The following is a 24100-nucleotide window of genomic DNA, read 5'->3' on the forward strand; positions in this document are numbered from 1 at the left end:
CTTATAAATGTTTCTTTAATGTTATTATTGCAATTCTTTTAAACAAACTAGTATATGATGCCAACAATGTAAATGAGTTGGAAACAGAGGTATTAGTCTAAACAGATAGCCAAACATACAGTAAAATACGGCTCAGCCTGAAACCTCAAAGGCATCTTGGGCTTTGCTTCCAGAGGAAAGAGATCAGCTATCAATAGTCATTAGTGATTTAAAACGGAATCACTTGCTAAACAATCGGTAAAAAGGTGATAATTTTTCATGCTCAGGAAAGATGACCCATTTGGGACTTCAAAATTAACAGCAAGAAACAGTGTTGTCAATATGACGTCAACACAGCCCGTAACTAACCAGACCCCAGCCCCTCTGTCTGCTGGGAAATCTCTGGAGTCTGTTCCTGGCGCCTTAAAAGATAAAGGCTGACCTCGTCCTTCTTGCCTGAACAATAATTTATAGATGTGTAAACATTTACCACGACAATTACAGGTCGGACTAATGAAATTCCAGGAGCACAAGTCACAAAAGACCTGAGTGTGCATCATAAATTCAAAATCAATCCCCCAGGCTGGAATCTGCAAATAAATTACAAGACAAGGCAGACCCTTTCAAGAGGAGACCTTTTCTGGGGGACAGGGGACTGCTGATTTTATGGTCTGACTCCCTTAAAGGATTTGGACATGCATGTGCCAGGTTCTGAATGCTAACTCTGTGATATTCTTCACTTGCAAGTCTCTTAACATTTATGAGCCTCCGTTTCCTCATCTGTAAAATGGGTGGGTGGGGCTTCCTTGCACAGTAGCTGTGAATGTGAACCATCACTGCATCCACCTATTTGATAAGTACTTGCTAATTATGATATACTTGATTCATCATTACCAACAATCACTAGCATTATTGTTATTGTTGGAAATTCATTCCTCAGGGATTTTATTGTGACTGTAGCAAGTTTATTCCTTAGGAATTAGAGGACTAGAAGAGAAATACTACACTGAGAAGAAGAAGGAAGCTACTAGCACCTCTCCCAAGCCCCCAGTAGAATGCTGTTGGAGGTTAAGCAAGATTAAAAAAAAAAAAAAAGGAATAGAACTCCTTTCTTGCTTCACACAAACAGAACTGTTCAGGGGAGACTGACATGAGCCCAGGGTATCTCCCACACCAGGGCCTTTGCTGGAGACGCACTTACATCACATCATTTACTCATCGCAGTAACTCTGTTGAGTTCACTGTTGTCATCCCCACTGAATTACAAGGTGATATTGAGATTCCAAAAGGTTAAACCCAAAGAAATAGAAATAAATGAAAAAGGCCATTTATTATAGACTAATGGATTTGGGGGGAACCTGTGAGGACAAATGTTTCCCAAAGTCTAGAGGCAAGTCCCAAGGGATATGTGACTACAGAATGAAGACCCCCCAATGTGCAGAAAGACCCGGACCCAAGATCTGGGGAGAAAATGCTCACCCAGCCCAGGTAGGAGCATCCAATTCAGAGAGCAGAAAAGGCCAGCAGCTGCCAACCTCCTCTGGGCGCTTCCTGAAATGGGACTGAGACCTGCTTGTTTCTCCAGCCAGCAGTGCTTTCAGATGGCGTCCTCCATCGCAAATGGCCACCCCTCTTAACACTTTATGGGCTGCTATTATTGTCTGCTTTCAGCAAAACTTGATCCTATTTTTCAAATGCAAATACAAGTACCCTGAATGCCACACTCAAGGAATACTGTGTCCCTGATTAATCCTAAATGTGACTATTCAGTATGTGTACTTTCCTTTTCCTTAAGTATAAACCCCATTTGTGAAGGAAGATTTGTTCCAGCTGATTGCTTGCCTGCAAATTTCACACCTGATATTTTTTTCTCCCTGGTTACTTCAAAGAATCAAGTTCATACCTCTGATTTTTAAGAGTATGTTAGGGTAGAGAATCAATGCTCTGATCAGTTGATCCATGTCCTGGGTAACCTCTATTCTCTTTCAAGCTACCCAGATTTGGGGGTGCTTTAAAGGAAACATCACCTGGTAGAGGCCAGTGGTAAAAAGTCAAGTTCGTGGAGGCAGATCTCCTGGAATAGAATCCCAGACAGACCACCGGCCACTTGTACAATCACTGACAAGCTGCCAACCTCTCTGTCCTCCAGTCACTCGTATAGTGTCAGAATTGTGGGGATTTAAAGGAACTATTTATACAAAGCACTTAAAACAGTGTCTGATGTGCATTATGTCCTCAGGAAATGTCAGCTAGAATGATCACTGTCCTTGCAGAATGGGAGAAAGTGGCTCGCGTGTTCTCTGCAGGTTAAGATCACCTCTTCAGCTGTGGGCACCGCTCTCTGTATTCTCTCAACCTGTTATACTAACACGAAGGCTGAGCACTTCCTAAGTGCCAGGCACCCCGCTATGAATTTTACAAGCATCATCTCACTATAGGTCCTGGAAGGAGGCACAACTTTATACGGGGAGGCACAGAGAGGGGACAAGGTAGATCCAGGCCCTGAGCCATTCAGACTCTGGCCCTGTAGACTCTCTGAGCTCCCTGACCCGTCATCCTGGCCCCTCCGACCTGGGTCAGGCAGGATGCTGATGTAAGGGGAAATCTTAGAGAAATGGCAGGACTCCCACTTAAACACAATGAATCTCAAAGAAACCTCTGGGAATAGAAAAAGAGAGTCCTGGGAGACCACCCTGGCTCCTCCAGGCAAAGAGGGGGCAGAAGACAGGAGAGAGAGAGACAAAACCAAAGGGACAGACCCCCAACAGGACATGATGTGATTCCTTTACAAGAGATTCACAAGGTAATCATCAGAGCCGAGGTGGCCGGTGGAGAGCAGAGACTAAATTATAGGGGGATGGACATGTTCTATATCTTGTTGGGGTTTTGGCTACATGCTGATACCTTTGTCAAAAATCATTGAATTGCATTTCATCGTGCGTAACTTTTGACCTCAATTAATAATGGTTTTGTAAAAGACGCAGAGCAGAGAAGGGAGGAATGGAACAGCAAAGGTGGGAGCAGGAGACCACTGGAGCGATGTAGCAGGGGGCAGGCGTGGGGGGCGGGGCACAGGCATGGTTTTGGCGCACGAGGCACCGCCTGTTGGAAGACCAGAGGCAGAGTGCGCTCAGCCCAGCCATCTGGCCCTCACACTGGTGTGGTCTGAGCTTCGGGGGCCTGTAGGGGTCCAGGCTCCCTTATCAGTACCCCCATCTTCCACCCCATGGTCCAGCCTTGGAAGAAGCTGAAGGAACCGCCAAACAGATGAAAATCCTTTCTTAGTCCCAGTTCATGGACTCCCTGCCAGTCGGCTGCCTCCCCGTTAGCTGATGCCCCATCTCCGTGGGAGCCCCTCTGAAACGGACACTGGGACCAGACACAGTGCCATCAATCTTCCCTGCAGCCCAGGAACCAAGAAGTGCATGGTCTCGACTCCTCCCTCCTGGGTGGGTTTTCTGGCCATGCTGGGATAAGGTGGTGTTGAGCCCTGCCTTCCGTCATTATCTGAGCAGTCTACAGATCGAACAGAGGCCTGTCTCCCATTCAGTGCCACGCCCAGGATCTGGAGCTCAATTTATTTTCACTGTAATTTTTAAAATTACTCAATGTGTACTGATCTCTACCCACCCAGAGTCCCACCCCAGTCACTTATATCCTAGCCACACTTGCCACCAGGAGTTTCCAAAACACCTCAACCTCCGTCTCACCTCCATGCTCTGTATTTGCTATTCCCTCTGCCTAGGATATGTTTCTTCCCACTTCATTCTTCCAGCAATTTGCCAACTTCTTTCAAGACTAAGCTCATACCCCAATATCTACAAATGTTCTGGAAACACACCCAGTGGTGCTGGCCCCGCCCTCCCCCCACCATCACGTCATTCCCAGCACCTCAGTGGCCATTCGTCTCCCTCACTAGGGAGAAGCTACTTAATAGCAGGGGATAGGAATCCTTTGCTGTTTTATCCTCCAAGCAGGGCACATAGTAGGTTATCAGTTAACAGTTTGTTATGGATTGGGAATGTACACACACACACATCACACACACTCACACTCACAAAAATAAGTTAGAAGTGCTCTGCAAAGATCTTCCTCCTACTGGGTCCGGGGCCCCTTGCCGGCCATACCCTTCTGGGCTGGAGCCGGGGCACATGGATGTTCTCCCCACACACCTCTTCCATCCACTGGGCCTTCCAGATCTACCGAAGGCAGGACCTTCTGGACCCACAGGATCCTTGGGGCAGGGAAGCCTGTTCCATCACCTACAGCAGCTGAATTGAGAAGGGTAATGATTCCCCCATGTGTTAGGGGGCAAAGGCAGTTTTTCTTCAGTCTGCAGTTTACATGGCTAAGTTTGTCAGGACTTTTTTCTTCATTCCTTCTTCATTATTATTATTAACTCTAAACTCCTAAAAATAGAGGGGATCAAAGTGAGCAGTAGGAAGAGTAGAACCTTGTTAAACACTGAACTTCTGGGCCTGTGCTGGGGACACTCGAGCAAAGAAATAGGCTAACCCAGAGGGTAAGTGGCCCCACCTCCGGAGTCTAGGGCAGCACCGCCAAGGATCCAGGGAAGGCAGCGATGCAGCGTTGTCATGGCAACAGAGCTGTCACAGGCCCAAGGCCTTGCTGGGTAAGCACAAATGGATGGCACGCAGGCTCCCTCTTTTCATTTGAAAATTACCACTAATTTGCAATTAGTTGGAGGAAAATTAGAGATGGAAGAAAGGGAATTGCTCTTTTTAGCAAACAACCACGACCACTGAAAATTGACTTTTCTCCCGAGTCATGGTGGAAAGGAAAGAAAACATACTGCTGTGAAGAACACGGGCTTTGGAGTTAGACTGAAGGACTGAATCCTGGTTCTCTCATTTCCTGACTGTGTGACCTTGGGGGAGTCTCTTAACCTCTCTGGCTTTACTTCCTTCAGTTATAAAACCTGTATAAACATATGTACCTGCATGGCTGCTGGGAAGGTTAAACAAAACAACAGAAGTCAAATCTCAGGCACACGGTCAGTCATGGTGAGTATTAGCATCACTACTTGAGGTTTTCATTCATCCACAGTCTTCTCTCCTTCCCTTGCCTTCCTTTATCTATCCAATTCATTCATTCCTCTAACATTTATTAGGCACTTCTCTACCCAGGTGTATTCTAGAAACTGTAGTTCATCACATCAGAGGCCCATAAGCAGTCATCAGTCAGAAACACGTCTTACCTACAGCCCATAGGACCCCCCCACACACCACCTCCTCCAGGATGCCTTCCAGGTCTCAATCAGCGCCTTCTCCTCTCAATCCCTGCCCATGGGGTCAAGATTCTTTTGGCTCTATGGGCAAAGTCTTCCTCAGTCCTTTTAGGAGAGGGAAGATCCAAGGAGCTGAGGTTCACAAGGCCAATAGCCCAAGGCGACACCAAAGGCAGGGGCTGTGGGGGAAGTAGCGTCAGGACTTGCTAGGTCCAGGTTTACCTGGGCTCTGAGATCTGGAACAGGCACAGGGCCTTTGTCTCTGAGGCCCCACCCCCAGGACCCTCATGCACCAGAGCACCATCCGGGGAAAACATGGTAGAAAAGCCTCCCAGGGGCTGTTCCCTCTGCCTGAGGGCCCTTTTACCCCTTGCCCTGGAGAATATCCACACTTCAGCATTCAAGCCTGAGACTTCAGAAGACACAGGGAAGTCTCTCACCCTCTTTCTCTGCTCACAGCCCCACTCCAAACCAAGAGAAGGGGAGTGCCGGTCCAGGGGAGGAAGGCGCTGGAGGTTTGTCAAATAAGCCCCATCATCCTTCACCCTCAAGGTCATTGGCGCTGTGGTTAGGGGCCCGGATTGCGCCCAAGTCCTGCTTCCCGTCCACTGTGTGACCTTGTACAAGTTACTTCTTGAAGCCGCAGTTCATTCACACTTGCAAAAATGAGTAGTGATGACATTTCCAGGGTACATCCCTGCTGTCTGTGTTTGAGATGCTGGACCAGGAGTAAAAACTGTTCTCTTTCAAAAATCAGGACTCAAGCCAGGAAGTGCAGCAGGAGCTTCACAAGGATGAGAGCAGAGGGCCAGAACCCTCGGCCTGCATGAGCTGGACAGGAAAGCACAGGGAAGCCAAGCCCACTGTGCCACACGCAGAAAAGCTGGCAACCAGAGCAATTGGCTGGTAGCATTTCCAGCTCACCTTCTTTCCGTTAGAATGCACGACACGGACTAGTGAGGAATTATCCACCCACGTTATAAGCTACACGTGATTATAAATTCCATCACCCAGCAACCCGGCCAAGATGCCTTCTGGCTCACCCTCGAATAAGAAGAGTCCCACCCAGCAAGCAGAGAAACCTGGGAAAGAGAATGACTAGTGGGGATGGGAGGCTGAACAAGTCCTTCATCACCAGGCTGTGCTGGCACCATGATGCCTTACCCCTCTGTGGTGTGAAAGTGGCAGGGCAGGAGGAGGGCAGAAAGGGTCAGAATACCTATATTCAAATGACTATTCCACTGTGAGGCCCTGCAGAGGTGATCTAATCTCCTTGGGCTTCACTTGCCTCCTCTATCAAATGAGGATGATACTACTGTTTGTTTTTAACTGAAGTATGGCTGGTTTACAATGCCGTGTTAGTTTCAATTTCTGTTAGAGCAAAATGATTCCGTTTTTTATATGTATGCATATGCATGTATATGTTATATATAATATATGTATACATTCTTTTTCAAATTCGTTTCCATTAAAGGTTATCACAAGATAGTGACTATAGTTCCCTGTGCTAGACAGTAGGTCCTTGTTGTTTATTTTATATATAGCAGTGTGTATATGATAATCCCTCCCCTCCCTTTCCCCTTTGGTAAGTTTGTTTTCTTTGTCTGTGAGTCTATTTCTATTTTGTAAATAAGTTCATTTGCATCACCTTTTTAGATGCCACATATAAGTGATATCACACGATATTTGTCTTTCTCTGTCTGACTTACTTCACTTAGTATGATAATATCTAGGTCTATCCATGTTGCTGCAAATGGCATTATTTCACTCTTTTTATGGCTTAGTAGTATTCCGCGGTGTATATTTACTATGTATCTTCTTTATCCAGTCATCTGTTGATGGACTCTTAGGTTGCTTCCATGTCATGGCTATTGTAAACAGTGCTGCTGTGAACACTGGGGTGCATGTATCTTTTCAAATTAGAGTTTTCACCTTTTCTGGGTATACGCCCAGGAGTGGGATTGTTGGATCACATTAACTCTATATTTTAGTTTTCTAAGGAACCTCCATATTGTTTTCCAAGAGGATGATACTACTGTAAGGAAAGAAATGTGTAGAAGGCAGCAAGAGAATCCTTCTGTATCCTGGTGTCCTTGATGATGGACGCTGACCAGCATCAGTGTCAACAATGATATAAGGCTTCGTCATCATGCTCATGGCAATGGCTCACATTTCAAACACCAGACCTACCAAGCTTGGGGACTTACTGTGAGTTATCTCATTTAATCCTAAAAATAATTGACAGAGATATTCTTATTACCTCTCACCTGCCAGGATGGCTGAAGCTCAGGATTAAACAACTTGCCAACAAACACACTGCTTAAATGCTTCAGACAAAATCTGGATCTGGCGCTTCTCACTCCAGAGTCGGTGTTCCTCATCCCATCCCATTCTTCCTCCGTTAATATGCACCACTCACTGAATTGAGGAACCTGGAGAAGCTCTGGATCTGCGTTTTATAGCAGTCATTTAATAGCATCACAGATGTTAGGTACTGCAAGTCCCACTTTAGATACTGTTTTCTCTCAGTAAAGATCTCAGGATCTCGGGCACGTGAAGGAGTACTTTGTATGGCATCACACCAAGGTGCGACCAATCTCTGACTCATGCTGGGTGTTAGGCTAAGGTTGACTCTTGTAAACAATTCAGCTGCCACTAGAACACCTTTATCAGTACCTCTCATGGCACTCCTGTCCAGGTGTGGCTTTCCAAAGTCAAACACCCATTGATCAAAAGCGTTAGGCTTAGATATGTGGTCTCCTCACTCATGGCTCGTTAGCAAACCTTCACCACCACTGCACACAACCTCAGCCTGCCCATGAAGACTCAAGATTTGCTGCCCAGGGTGGTTCCTGCTCAAGACATGATCTTGAAGACTTGCCACACATCCCAGTAGAAACTTCAAATGTGCACTGTTCACCTTTTTAATTTAACAAACACATACTTATTAAATGTCTGTCACAAGCAGGGTCCTCTATACTACCTAAGCTGGAGAATCATTTACCAAGTGGATATACAGGTGGATATCTAAAATATATGATAGCTAGCTAGCTAGCTAGCTAGCTAGCTGAATGCCAAGCCCACTTCATTGAATCAAAATCTCAGAGGTGAAGTCTGAACATGCTTTTATGGAGTAGGTGCTCAGTAAATATTTCTGAAATGAATCTAAAGCAATGAGAGCTGCTGCTTCTTGGGGCAGTAATGCCCAGTATGGCACAGATCCTGGCTCCACTACTTACCAGTGCTGTGTGCTTATGGATATGTTTCTCAATTTCTCTGTACCTTAGTTTTACTCCCCTGTAAACCGGGCAGATTAATAATACCTACTCTAGGTTTTTTTTAATAGCTTTTTTGAGATAGAATTCACATTTCATCCATTTAAAATGGATTGTTCAGTGGCTTTCACAATATTCAGAGAATTGTACATTCATCACCACAGTCAACTTTAGAATATTTTCATTTCCCCAGAAAGAAACCCCATACCCCTTAGCCATCACTTCCTCGAATACCTCCCCCTAACCCCCAAGCCAGAGGCAATCATTAATCTACTTTCTTCTCTGTAGATTTGCCTACTCTAGACATTTCAGTGGTGTCTTGCAATATGTTGTCCTCTATGACTGGCTTCTATCATCATGCTGTAAAATGCATCAGTATTTCATTCATTTTTATTACTGAATATATTCCATTACATGAATAGACTGCATTTTGTTTATCATCAGTTGGTGGATACTCAGCCTTTTTTCCATGCACTTATTGGCCATTTATATATCTTATTTGGAGAAATGTCTATGCAGATTCTTTGCTCATTTTTAACCCAGTCATTTATCTTATTACTGAGTTGCAATAGTTATTTATTCTAGATATAAGCCCTTTTTTATTTCGATGACGTCTGGTTTATATTTTTTCTTTTGTTGCTTGTGTTTTGCGCATCATATCTAAGATGCCATTGTGTCTAATCCAAGGTCAAGAAGATTTACACCTATGTTCCCATGTTTTCTTCAAGTAATTTTAGTTTTAGTTCTTTAGATTTAGATACTTAATCTATTTGAGTTAATCTGTGTATATGGTGTGAAGTAAGACGCCCAACTTCATTCTTTCATATGAGGATATCCAGTTTACCCTGATCCATTTGTTGAAAAGACTATTCTTTCCCCACTGAATGGTCTTGGAATCCTTTTTAAAAACCAAGTGACCATAAATGTGAGAGTTTATTCTGGACTTTCAATTCCCCTCCATTGATCCGTACGTGCATTCTTATGCCAGCGCCTTATTGTCCTGATAACATTTCTTCAAGGTAAGGTTCGAACTTGGGAATAGCAAGTCCTCCAACTTGGTTATTTTTCACGATCCCTTTGGCTACTCTGGCTCCCATGAATTTCCATATGAATTTTAGGATTAATTTGTCACTTTCTGTGGAGAGGTCAGCTAGGATTTTGACAGGAATTGCACTGAATCTGTAGATTTCTTTGGGTAGTATTGCCATCTTAAAAATATTAAGTCTTCTGATCTTTGAACACAGGATATCTTTTCATTTTTTTAGGTCTCTAATTTCTTTCCATAATATCTTCTGGTTTTCAGAGTACACGTTTCACATCTCTTTTGTTAAATTTATTCCTATTTTAATTCTTTCCTTTTTTTGATATTATTTTAAATGGAATCTGTTGTTTAAGCACAGTATTGTATAGAAGCAGTGGGAGTGGACACCCGTCTTGTTCCTGCTCTTAGGCGGAAAGCATTCAGTCTTTCACCATCAGGTACGATGTTAGCTGTGGGGTTTTCATAGGTTCCCTTTAACAGGTTAAGGAAGTTACTTTCTATTCCTAGCATCACAAAGGCGTGTTGAATTTTCTCAATTGTTTTTCTGCGTCTTTTGATAAGATCATGTGGGTTTTGTCCTTTATTCCATTCATTTGGGGTGTTAAACCAATCTTGCACCCCTCAGGTAAATCCAACTTGATCATGGTGTATAATTCTTTCTATATATTGTTGGATTTGACTTGATACTATTTTGCTAAAGATTTTTGCATCTATATTTATAAAAGATATTAGTCTGTTAACTCCCTTATAATATCTATGCTGGGTTTCAGTATCTGGGTAGTTCTGGCTTCGTAAAATGAGTCAGGAAGTGTGCCCTCTTCTCATTTTTGAAAAGTGTTTGTGAATAATTTTTATTAACTGTTCTTTAAATGCCTGGCAGGATTAACAGTGAAACCATCTAATCCTGGGCTTTTCTTTGTGGGAAAGTTTGATAACTAATTTAATCTCTACTTGTTAATGGTCTATTCAAACCTTTCTATTTCTTCTTGAGTCAGTTTCAGTAGTTTGTATCTTTATAGGAATTTGTCCATCTAATCTGAGTTATCTAACTTATTGGCATACAGTTGTTCTAGAATTCCCTTATACTTTATTTTTCTATTTCTGTAAGGTCAGTAATAATGTCCTCTAATTTGTTTTTTATTCTAATATTTTGAATCTTCTCTATTTTTTTCTTAGCGATAAAGATTTGTCAGTTTTGTGGGTCCTTTTGGAAACACACTTGGTTTCTCTGCTGCTTTTTTGTTCTTGAGTGAATTAATTTCCATTCTGATCCTTTTAATTTTCTTCATTCTGCCAGCTTAGGGTTTGTTTGCTCTTCTAAAAAATCAGGTTCTCAACCTAACCTTCCACTTTAACACACTTAGAAGAGCTGCATCACATCGTTTTGATATGCTTTGTGTTCATTCTCATTCATTTCCAAGTATTTTCTAATTTTTCTTGTGATTTCTTCTGTGATCTACAGGTTATTTAGTAGCACGTTGTTTAATTTCCACATATTTGTGAATTTCCCAAATTGCTTTCTGTTGTTAACTTATAATTTCATTCCACTGTGGCCAAATGCCATACATTATATGATTTCAATTGTTTTTACATTTATTGAAGCTTGGTTTTATGGTTTAGAATATGGTATATTTTGTAGATCCACATGCACTTGAGAAGAACGTATTCTGTTGTTGGATGGAGTGTTCTATAAATGCCTGTGAGGTTTCAATTTTATATAGTGCTATTCAAATCTTTTATTTCCTGGTTTGTTGGCATTTAATTTTTCATAGTATTCTCTTATACTTGATTTTTTTTTTAATTTCTGTAAGGTCAGTATTAATATCCCCTCTTTCATTTCTGATTTTAGTGATTAAAGTCTTTTCTATTTTTTTCTTAGTGGGATATTAACATCTCTAGCTTTTATTTTTGAGTAGTATATTTCTTTCCTCAGTTCTATCAGCCTTTGCTTCACATATTTGGGGGCTCTGTTGTGCATACATGTTTATACTTGTGACTTTCTGATGGATTAGTCTTTGCATCACTATAAGATGACTCTCTTTAACTCAAGGAACATTTTTTGTTTTAGTCTGATATTATCTGGTATTACTATAGCCTCTCTAGTCACTGCATTTTTATAAGGAGTTAAATGAGTTAATCCATATGAATCATACAGAAAAGCATGTGGCTCAGGGCAAGTATTTGATAAGCACCAGCCAAATACTGTTACCTATGGGACACATGCCTGATATCTCATCACAACCAACTCTATGGTGCAGAGAATCATCTACATTTTAAAGAAGAAAAAAAGAGAAACAAAGAGTTCAAGTAGATTGGCCAAGATCTGCAAGCGAAGAGGGTGATCCAATTGTTTTGTTTTGTTTTGTTCACTTCCAAGCCCATCCTCTCTTCTGTGTGCTCTGCCTGTGAGATGCTGTGGCCAAATCAGTTATCTACAACATCTTTAACTTTATAGTCGAACTGATGACAAATTACAGTAGTCAAGAATATAGACTTGGGAGTCGTAAGAGTTTCAAGTAAATCTGGAACCACTATTCACTGACGGAAGGAACTTCAACGGGTTCTATAACCTCTGCACAGCTCAGTTTTCTCATCAGTACCTTGGGATTCTGACGGTGCCTCCTCCAAAGGGTCATTATGAGGGTTAACTGTGATGATGCCAGTAAATTTCCTGGCACCTAGAGTTTAGTAAAAAGTTGGCTGTTATTAATATTTATTATAATTATTACTCTGGCTAGCTAAAGGGAGAAGAGGTGCACCAACATACCTACCAGAAAACCTAAGAACTACCACAAGGTAGACAGAGGAAGATGTGTGTGTGTGTTTGGAGAAAGAAGCGGTCTCCTCTGACTCAGGGACCATCAGAGGATTCCTGAGAAGTGTGCTATTTCTGTAGGACCTTGAAAAAGGTAAAATGAGGAGAGATGAACAGGGCATGACTGGCGTGGTGAAGAGCAGAGCCAAGGCGCAGAGGTAGGCAAGTACTTAAACGGCAGGGAATGGGAACCACGCTGGAATCCCCCATCAGCACAGCTCCAGCCCTCTTTGAGAATGCCATCCTACACTCAAGATGCCATAAAAGTCTGAGTACCTCAGTAAAGGAAGAACAGATGGCCCGAGGTACAACAGAAAGGAGCTAGATCACAAGGCAAGAATCTACATTCCCCCTACTCCACCCCACCCCTGCTCTCACCTATCCTGTCTGCCTTTCTCTCTGATGAGTTTACTCCAAGCCCATCTGCCTGGTGCTAAAAGCTCAGCAGGGGGCAGAGGGTAGGTTTGGGGAAGTAACAGCCTGCAAACCTAAAAGCTCCCTTCAGTTCTGTGCTCAGCCAAGAACACAGATTTCCTCAGTCCTGCTGCTACGGCGTCCCTTAAGTCTGGACCAGTGGCAAAGGAGTGAGTGAGCTGCACTCCAGGGGAGGGGGGCACGGGGAGATGCTGGACCTCACATCCTCCAGGGCAACCATGGAGAGCGGTGGACTATGGGTATTGGTCCCCAACGCCATCTTATCAATTCTGTGGCTACGATCCCCCTCACAGAGCACCCTGACCTCCAAGTTGAAGAAAATGAGGGATGTCAGCATGGGTGGCATCAGCATTTACTGCCACTTTTGAGACAAACCTTCCCTCCACACTGCTCTGTGGGGCTCTGGGCTCAACCATGTTTTTGTTTTCTCCTCCTAACAGTCTGTATGTTGTTGTTCCTTTTAAGGGATTATTAGAACCCAAGTGAGGCTCAAAGAGGCAAAGCCACTTGCCTAAGGGCACACGGTCATAAGTGAAGGAGCCAAAAGGTAACCCCAACCCCATGGGACACTAGGCAGCTCCATGTGACTCCTGGAACACACCAGGTGTGGCAAAGCTGCATCTAGGGAGCCGTGTATTCTGTGCTGGGCTCAGGTTACAGACCATCTCAGGACAGTGGGCATAGTAAAGGGAAGGAGGCAGGGGCTTGAGGGGATAGCCAGTGGACAGGTGGAAAGTCTCACCAACAGCCTCCAGAGAGCTGGGCACGTAAGGCAAGGCCATCCTCAGTGTCACATCAGAATGCGGAAGGTGCCTGGTTTCTAATCCCACCAAAGGGCAGAGCCCAGCCACTGGGAATCCAGCCCCACAGCGTTGGAGGGGAAACTCTGACATGGGCTCAAGCCTCCAGTCCATGAGAGGAGGGGCTGGCAAAATTAAGGGGGTAGGATTAACATTAATGTAGCACCTACGTGTTAGAGGCCTACATCCCTTTCATTTCCGCAGAGTCCCTGCAGTGACCCAGTAAGGGGGTAGCTGGGAGACCTGTTTTACAGATGAGGATGCTGCAGCCGTGGTAGGTTAGTTGCTCGCCAGTTCTATGCCCCCTCCTTTTGGTGGCTGACACTTTCTAGCACCTGACTTTCAAGCGGGGCCACATGACTGAGTTCTAGCCAATGGAACTGGACTAAAGGTATATAGGACTCATACATACTCCTTCGTCTTCATATTTCCCCGTAAGACCTTCTATCCCCACCTTCACTTGTCTGCTGGCTGGACACCAGTGATAAAAGGCAGGACTCAGAAGAACCCATGAATGGCAGAGCCCCCAGACAGGAGGAGCCTGGGTCCCTGAGTGACAGCACGGAACTGGCTGAGGTAAACAGAGCCCCCTCCCGCCCCCAATGCCGCAGAAGCCCAGGAGGCAGGGCCCCCAGATACCCTGCTGTGAGCCCTTCTGCTTGGTCATTTCCTACTGTGGCCTCGGTTTCTCTTTCTACATGAGGTAAGAGTGGCAATAGATGGTGGTCAAGGCTTCTCCCAAGAAGGCTGCCTTTCAGGGATGTGTGTGCTCCTTTAAGCAGAGGAGGAAGAAGAAAGACACTGAGGTCCCCTTCTCGTTGCCACCAGCTCTGCTACCCTCCTCTGTGGCTGTCTGCTGGGCCCGGTGCGGCACCTCCATCAGAACTCAGGACACACGCGGGAGTGGCACTGGGACCCGCGCTAGGACCCTTCACAGACTTCCCAGCATCATCACTGAGGAATTGACTCATTTTCACATCCAACAGGCGCGGCTCATGGGCCATCACCTCCAGGGGGGTGTCACCACGATGACATCAATCCCCATCCGCAGCCTCCCCTTCCTCCTGCGGGCCCGAATGTCCAGCATCCGCACAGGCACGGGGCGGAGGATCCTTGTCTGCCTTCCTTCTTGCGCCTGGACACTCACCGCAGGGCAGTGACATTTCATCTTCCACCAGGGCGCACTGCCAGTTCCTCTACGCTCGGGTCCCCGAAGACCTGCAGAAGGGGCGGGAGAGGCAGCGGAGGCCGACCCGGCCATGAGGACCATTTCAGCCGCCCGGGGCTGACCAGGGGTGCACCTGGCTTCCTTGCTCCTCCTTGGGTATTTGTTGGTGATGTTATTTCTCATCCCCTCTTGCTTCTCCATCTCCCTCCCGTGAATATCTGTCTTTAACACTCACTCACCAGAGGCATTTGTCTGCTGGGAAAATAGCAGCTGACAGCAAAGGTCACAGTGACCAGTTCTGCCTCGCCGCATACAAATGTGCCTTTTAGCCGTGAGCCCTGCAAAGAAGGACCAGGTCCTATTATGGATAAATCCTTGAAGAGACTCTAATGTATCTTCATTTCAGGGAAAACAACTGCCTTCAAGGTTGCACCAAGAAAATAAAGCAGGCGGCCTGGTGACGGATTCGAGAAGTTGGCGTTTTCCCGAAGATTAAAAGATAATAACACTTCTATTAGGATCACTCCGCCACGCTGTATTGATCTCATCAGGGAAGCCACTGCAGGTCTAATATGAACAGAGCGCGTTCTGGAATTAATCACGGGGGGTTTTATTACGGTTCACAGGGCGTTTCGTTCAAGCTGCATCGTTTGCAATATTTATGGCCCCACTCCCCGGCCGTTATTAAGTGCAAGTGGGCCGCGTGGAGCTGGACCTGCTGGGTTAGAACACAAAGTCATTCTTCAAAAGTAAATCTTATCTAAACTGTGCACACAAAGCCAATTACGTTTTGATTTACATTTTAATTCTGCTGTGGAGGCCCCATGCTGGAGTGGGAGGGGCCAGAAGGAACAAGTCGGAGGCGGGAGATGCCACCTTGAATAGGCTCCTTGCATTCCCTCTGCCTCAGCTTCCAGATCTGTAGAATGGATGTGATGGATCCTACCTCCCAGCATGAGAATGAAGGAGACAGCACACAGAGTATCTGACATAACACCTGACAAGGGAGGAGCAGGCAAAACCAACACTGCTCTTCTTTCTGATAGACATATTACTTCTTTTTTATGGAGACTCTACCTGACTTGAATTCTGGAGAGACCAATCTAAGCAAAAATTCCAGCAAAAATAGACTGAATTTTTTTTAATCTCAAACTTAAACACAAGAGTATGTTTTAGAACCCATGGAAACTAGTTCCTGGTTTACCAATTTCCATCTCCTGTCCTCTTCTTATAAATCAGGAATGCCTGTGTTTACCCCACAACGTGGGGCAAACCATCAGCTTTGGGGTAAAGGCTGTATCCTAAATCTCGCTGAATTGTTGTGAAAATTACATAAAACAGATTTGAAAGGGCTCAGTCTAGGATCTTACACAGAAGACGCACTCAGTAGCTCAAGACTTTGTCATGATTAGACGGAGGAGGAGGAGCAACAAGTAGTCACAGTACTAGTAATCATGGTAGGACTAGTATCCATGGTAGTAAAATTAATGATTATAGCAGTAGTAGCAATCACAGTAGCAAGGAGTACTACTAGTTGTAATGGTAGTAACAGTAGTATAGTCTTGGTGGTAGCACTAAGGCTCTAACAGTGGTGGTGGTAATGGTGGTAAAGAAGCACCCGAGCCCCAGTTTTTATTACCTGTGTGATGTTAACCAAGTCACTTAACTCCTCTGAGCCACAGACTCATCATTTGTCAAATGGTAGTGAAACCATCTAACTCTGAGGGATCTTGTTTGTACCGAATCTTACACATAGGTAAAGCCCTGTCTGGCCCATGGCCGGCTCAGAAAGCATTCATTTCCTTCCCTATCAGCCTCCACCTATTTCTAACCTCCTGCTTACTCCCTGCCCTAAGCTTCTGAGTGTCTTTGTGACCTTGCGTCTGGACTTTGTCTTTGTGAACTGCTGTAGTGGGAAGAGCACTAGATCAGGAGTCTGGCGAGCAGGGTTTGATACTGGACCAAAGCCCTAACTCTCGTGTCTTCATCCCACGGCCAGGCCACAATCGGCACTTGAGGCCAGATGCCACCAGACAAAGGCTCTTCACTGCCCTGCCCTCGGTTCCCCACGTACACAGCGGGAGTCACAGATACCCTTCTACTGAACGGTGAGAACTTCTCGGGGACAAAGGGCTCCCGTCTTCGCATTCACAGAGCTTGAGGTCGTCCCTTGCACACAATAGGCATCCAATGAACAATTCTTGCATCATCCAGGCCACATCAGAATTCCCTTTCACAGCGTCACTGTTTAGAGGTCACGTGGTGTCATCCACGTGAATATCTCCAGCATCAAAGAGTTCGTCCTCCTGAGATTCAGCCCATGTCCTCCTGAAACAACTGTGGTTTCTGGGCATGGAGTTGAAACCCACACCACTGTAGCTGTGACCCTTCAGCCCCAGACCAGGCCCTGGAATCCCAAAAAGGGCTCTGATGTGACAGCACTCCAAGGGTCCCCTTACATTCCCTCAGCCTCCCTTTTTTACTGGCTAGACAACCCCAGTCTTCAACCGTTGTGTTCATGACACGGCTCGTTCCCTTACCGACCCAGCAAGCACTGATTAAGCGTGCAGCAGACCAGGCCTGCGCTGGCGCTTAGGAACACGGCGACAGGAAACAGCAGGCCCTCCACGCAGAGCAACTGACTCCGGCTTACAAGTGTCTGCAATGACTTGGTCACCCTCTCGGCTGCTAAACTCTGGATTCCCCTTCACGGGTGCAAGTTTTGGGGCTGAGCCCCAACTCCAGGCACAGTCTGACCAGTTCAGAGAGACAACCACCCCTAGCCCAGCAGCAGTATGTAGTAAATATCCAGGAAGGTATGTGGAATGAATATTTCCTACCTGGATATCACCTTCGTCCTTTCTAAAGGCACATGGTCACTAATGTTCTTATCTTATAGGAAAGACCAAGGGAGCAGCTGACCTGGAGTATGAGCCAAGAGTATGAGCATCTCTTAACTGGACCAGTGAAAAGCTGAACTTAGGAGCGTGCAAAGCCAGGACACAAGAGTGTGAGAGCAAGGTCTGCTAGCCAGAAAGGAGACTGACAGGGGTCTGGGCCTGGAAGAACAACCTGAGCTGGAAGTCCCTGGGGGGAAGGCTGATGCCAGTATCCTAGGGTGGAGGAGGGGTGGCATGTGCTGCAGTGAGCCGGGGGTGGGGGCCCAAAGGGTGAGGACCCAGGAAGCAGAGGCTGAGAGTCCAGGGAGCAAGTTGGAGGGAAAGGCTACCTCAGTAATTGGACAGGGATGGAACTTCTGATGGATGCGTGTGTTCCCAGGGCCCACTGTGGGTATGGAGGCTGGAGGCACGTGAGCTTAGTCTGTGGCAGCCACGACCTGGGCTTCCTGGAACAGATCAGGGAACAGGAGATAGGACACGTGAGGGAAGGTGGAGGGATGGAGAGAGAGAGCAAGTGGGCAGAAGGGTGAGGATAGGAACAAGAGAGCAGGAGATAGGGTGGGAGAGACGAAGGAGAGCAATGGGGTATTTGAACATTAAAAAAACACCAACTTTGTGAGCACGTTAATAAACTTGGGTTACTGAATAAGTCATCTTTACCATAAAAGAGATTTGCATTTCCCTCCCCGCAGCCTCTGGCTCTAGGGTCAAGCACAGCGGCGTTGCCACCACAGTATGCACCTCGTCAATCTGCAGCTTCCACTGGCTTCACCCCAAGCCCAGAGAACGCGTGCAGGGAGCCCTCGGTCTGCAGCCCCCACCCTGCCCAGAACAAGCTCTCCGTGAAACCCCAGAAATAGACACAAACATCCGGCGAAGAAAAGAGCACTCGTCACAAGTTCGTTTTTTTTTTTAGCCGAGAAAACCCATCTCTCCAGGAAGTGGCATAAATAGAGCATTATGGGTTTTGAAGGAACACACTCAAGTGCATCACGGAAACACCAAAGTGTTAGCTCCCACCCTCCCATCTGACGCTGGAAGTGGCTGGTCAAGGTCAAGGAGACCAGAAGGGCTTCCCAACATACAATCAGAAATGCGTCAGGGGCCACCATTACAGACCAGCCCATTCCCTACTATACTGAATCCAGAGGCTCGTTTGGGGGGATTTATGGCACAACTATAAAGGTATTTTTTGATTCACAGGCTCTCATATTGGCTCAACTTGAGAATACTCTTACCGAAGTTATAGCTTATCTTCCCCATTAAAATCAGACAGACACACGCTTCAAGTTGAATACAGACACACACATATACATACATAAATATATATATACACAGACATGTAACTAACATGTATATATACACATATCTATGAATACATACATATGTATGAATGAAATCATAGTAGCTATTCCATCTCCACACTCCTGATGAGTTTTGAGTCCAGACTGAATTCTGCACATGGTGAATAAGAAGCTGGCACGTACTTGCAGTGTAGCACAAATACACTAATGTGCGTCTGACTGTTGGCTGCTTTGACTTATGAATTCATCCAGGGGAAAACCAAAAACATTCATTCATAGAGGTTAAAGATAAATCTCAAAAGAAGAAATGCAAATGGCCAATCAACACATGAAAAATTTTTCCATCTCTTGGATAATTAAAGAAATAAAAATGAACCAGTAATGGTTGTCTTTTAATTGGGCAAAGACTAATAAAAATGGTAATATTCAAAGCTGGCGAGACTGTGGTGAGACACTTCCTCCCTTTCACTGATGAGGCACGTGGAAATGCATGGGTACACACTGCAGTTTTGGGTCTCTACTAATAACCCTGAAATTGTTTATTGGATCCAGTTAGTGTCAGTAAAGAGAGAGCTTTGTTTTCTTGTATAATTGCAGACAGAAAGTCTGGGGATTACCCAAGACAGGAAAGTGATGCTCTGACACCAGGCATAGGGAAAAGAGAATCGGGAAATGGGAAGAGGCTGGAATAACGAAGACGAGGACCTGTCCAGTCCAGAAAAGAGACAGTCTCCAGAACTACCCTGCCCAAAAGGTGTACCGACTGCCCCATGAAGAAGGACTGGAATGAAGATCAGAACTACTCCGCAGGTCACCTGTCACTGTGGGCTGAGAGTGACATAGAAACCCCTATGGAGAACACATCTTGGAGGGGGATCCAGGAAGCCTCAGCCAGTCTCTGTGTTGTCAAGAAGCAAAGGAAAACCTTCAGGGAATATTATAAAGCACCAAACCAAGCTGGGTCCCTGGAGAGTCTGGGGCCTGATTGGGAGAACAGGATAGCACTCCTGGAAACCTTCCTACAAACCCCACACCCAAGGGGGCTTGTTGCCGACCTGGATGGCACTCCATTATTCACAGACACCCCAGAAGTCCAATTAATGTCTTCTCAGCTGCCAGCTGTTGTTCTCAGCAGCGCTGCCCACCACCAAAGACAGGCAACATCGAGGTATCTCCTGTGTCACTGGACTGACACTTCTCCCACCAACACAATCTTCTCTAATACAGAAGCAAACGCAACGTGGACACGGAAAGACAAGTTAGGAGTGATTTCAAGGTGCCAATCAACTCACATGTATGTTCAAGTTTCTGATCCAGTCACTCTTATTGGCTGTAAGGTTTTCTTGCCTTCTCCTGATACTAAAAAACAAAACAAAACAAAAAAAACTCAGATTCATAAACAAAATCTCTGATGATGGCTGCATAGTATTCACACTTGACATGCATATTTTAAGGACTTTCCAATATTATTTGGCAAGAAGCTATTCAGGAACTTCCTCTTTCAAGAAGCCTCGAACCTCCCCTTCATTCCTGACACTCGCCTCAGTGATGCTCCAGGACTAGAGGACTGAAGTAGAAAACCTCAATTGAACAGAAATTAACCACTGAAGAACTTCAAGTTGCTGGAATTTATTTCTGTATTTGAACCTGCTAAGAATTTATTCAACCAATTCAATATATTCATTTCACAAATGTTGGCCCCATGGAGCACTGTTCTGGGTGCTGGGGATCAATCAGTGAAGCAAAGCAAATACTGTTGCCTGCAGAGACTGGACATCTTAGTGAGAGGAGGAGAGGCGCAAATACACAAAATGAACAAGTCAGGATTCAGGGCCTCCATGTCTCCCACCCTCTCCATCTCTCCTCTGCCCATGGTGGGAGACACAAAATCACTGCTTGATACTTTAACTCCACTCAAGGTCCCAGAGGTCACCTCGGCTTGGTCAGACCCCAGATAAAGCATTATTTCTGCACCCAGAGGGCCCTGTGTCCAGGCAGCCCGACTGCTGCCTCGTTCCGACATGGTAGGGCCTCATAGCAAGGCTCTGGCGTGGTAAAGGAATCTGGTAGCAAAACTGAGACACATACCATAGACTGAGCCCCCCAAACCAGGCCAGAGCCCCACGAGCAGGCCCTTACAGGTTTATCAGAGAATGCAAAGAGCTTGGCTTCAGACCCACTGCATTGGAGGTGCAGCCAGACATGCAGGTTGAGGCGACCACTGGGCTTGGAGACCCCAGTTCTAAAGGCGAGGACCTGGGATGGAGATATGAGAAACACCTTCATGGAAGTCTTCCTGAAAACCCAGAGATGAGATCAACAAAGGAGATACTGCAGAGAAGGAGAAGAAGAGAACCAAAGATGTTCAGAGGAAACTGACTTTAAAGCAAGTGAAAGAGGAATGAAGAAGAGTGAGCTTAGACGAGCATAGCCCGATGCCTTCATGAATGTCACAGAGGAAAGACTTCAAGGAGAAATGGGAGACTGACCAGCATGAGATCAGCAGGACTGAAATGGATCCAATGGGTCTGGCAACTTCGACCTTTCTAAAGATTTTCAAAAGAGGTTCCAACAGAAGAACGGGGGTCATATTACAAACAGCAGAGGGGGTGGAGTATTAGGAGGCCAAGGATGGAAGTGTGTGAGTCAATAAGTGTGGGGTAAAAAGAAGGGCGGTAGTTCGGGAAGAGGTGGGATGAGAAAGAGTTTAAGTGGGCTTCCAGGCTAAGACCTTCAACAAACAAGGGAGGAAAGATTGCTGAGAGACAGACCCCACCAAAGGCAGGAGCTCTCTGGAGGAAGAGCTCAGATGCTTTCAGCTGCAAGTAACAAAATGTCCCACAAAAGTGGCTGAAACAATAGAGCCTTGTTTTTGTCACAAACAAAAAGCACAGAGTGTCAGCCCCATCATTTAGGAAGTGACGGAATTGGTAGAACAAGAAGTATTTGTCATGCAATCAAGATCCAAGTGGCATCAAATGGACACAGTTGGCATGGGAACCAGAAAGCTGGAGGGACTCAGTTTTCAAAATTCATTTCACGACTGTATCTGCATCTTATGTGGGTGTGGATGCTAACTGTGAGGCTCAGGCCAATGCAAGGACAAAAACATATTTTGTAATGAGTTTCCTAATACTTTCTCCACTGGATAATCAACACTCATGCTTTGGGACACTTAAGTGTATTGATGTGAATCATTTTCCCACCTGAACGTAACCTCTACGTGTTGCTCAGTGGCAGCTTTGTTGCTGAGGGGCCCATGTTCCCAGTGTGGGACCACCAGCAGAACTGGCACATCGAGGCCACACATATCTTCCCACTCTCTCACTGTCCCCAAGCAGCCCCGTCCCCTGCTAAAGAATCCAATTCCGATATTTGGGGTCAATAACACTTTGCTTAAAGTGATGAATCACTCTCATTAAATTCGGGTTGGTCACCTTCACGTGACTATTTATTTTGTCCTGTGCCTATTGACCGTAGATTTCATTGATTACTAGTTTCAGCTAAAACAGGCTTCAAGCATCAGATTCTGGCTCACTCCACCAACACTTAGGGATGGAATAGGAATGAGTGGGTTGAAGGCATGGGGGTGGGAAGGACTTTGTAACAGCCAAGGGACACCAGAATGGGACCAGTGATCTCGAGAGGAAGTGATTCCTCATTACTGTATTCTTCTGAACATTTCAATGTTTTCCCAGTTTGTCCTAATACCCTTAGGGCCAAGGCAATGTAAGGATTCTGAAATGACGCTATCTCTCACAAAAAGATTTTATTCCTACATAGCTTCAAGGAATCTCCATCACTGGCAACCTTAGTCTACCTGATGCCACTGAACTTGGCCAACCAGGATGTGATATCCAAACTCCATCATTCTCCTGAGTCCGCACAGAAGAGTTGGGGGACCCAGAGCCCTGATCCTCCTGTGGCCCTGTCAACTATTTCTCACTGCTCTACCCAACTGAGAGCCACTGTCTAGGCACTAGATCATGGAGCCACCTCTTTTAAAGCTCTCCAGGTAATTTTGATGAACACACAAGTTCAAACCTCTTGTTCTCAGGACAAATGAGAAACTCAGCAGATATCACTGTGGTCCTTGGTGACTGGAACCTGCCCAGGAGGGGTTAGTCTCATCTCTTAATGCTCTTCTGTCTTCAACTTCCAGCAGCACTAAATGCTTGCAATCTCCTGTGTGTACCTTGTGTGCAGAGGAGAGATCTGAGACATGCCTTCAGGCACAGAGATGCTATGACAAAGTGGACTCCAAGAATTGCTTTCATGTGACTCCTTAGTATATTAGGGGAAAGGGAGCTCAATCAGACTCAGTCTGGCTTTCTGGGTCTTCTTTGCCCAGGTAACCAAATTTTGTTACTCTGTGGCCTTCTGTCCCCTTTCCTTGTGTGCATACACCTTACTTGGACTTCCGTGGGGGCTGTGGGGATGAGCCATCCATAGGTATTCTTCAGTTCTCTAATCATAAACCATTTACTAGAACCCCAAGGCCACCATTATTTCTGTTATTTTTGTGTCTGCCTCCTACAGGAATGTGAGAGCTATTCAGAGATAGGCCTGTGTTTTTCTTTTCTCTGTTTTTTCAGTTCTCAGCACAGAACCTAGTGTATAGGAGGTGCTCAAAGAATTACTTACTCATAAGAAATTAACATATAAGGAGTGTAACTTCCCAGAGGCTGTGTGGGATGGGAGCAGGACAAAAGGAGGTATTTTTTCAGTTTCTATGACAAATCTGAGGAATAGGGGTTTTACACACAGAACTCATATTATTCTCTCCAATTAGCCTCCTCCCTCTTCCAGAAGGGATTTGACTCAAACCCATATTTGCACATTCTAGGCCACACAAATGAGTATAACCATGACAATTATACTGTATTTGCAATTTTAAGAATCCTTTGTGCAACTTTCCAAACTCCATCAAAGAAGAGCTCCAGAAGTATCTGTTGACTAATGGACCACCTGACTGTCTGAGATAGACTGTTTCCTGAGGGTGGGCCCAGGGTGCAACCAGTCATTCTGTCCAGATAACATTAGCCACCTGCTTCTGGGTAACCACCATCACCCTATCCCACATTACAGCGTCCCTCTTATACATCACCAGGGTAAGTCACTCGTACCATCAAGC

At 45.5% G+C, this 24100-nt stretch overlaps 1 long non-coding RNA gene across 1 annotated transcript in view; it reads right to left on the reverse strand.

Annotated features, from left to right (window-relative positions):
* LOC116281908 (uncharacterized) overlaps positions 1-24100 on the reverse strand; it is a 554075-nt gene that overhangs the window by 257600 nt on the left and 272375 nt on the right. Inside the window, exon 4 of the long non-coding RNA XR_012075708.1 lies at positions 20259-20325. This is a non-coding gene — a long non-coding RNA (uncharacterized lncRNA). The remainder of the gene's footprint in view (positions 1-20258; positions 20326-24100) is intronic.

The sequence above is a fragment of the Vicugna pacos genome, chromosome 9 (genome assembly GCF_048564905.1).
Source record: "Vicugna pacos chromosome 9, VicPac4, whole genome shotgun sequence".
Taxonomy (NCBI): domain Eukaryota; kingdom Metazoa; phylum Chordata; class Mammalia; order Artiodactyla; family Camelidae; genus Vicugna; species Vicugna pacos.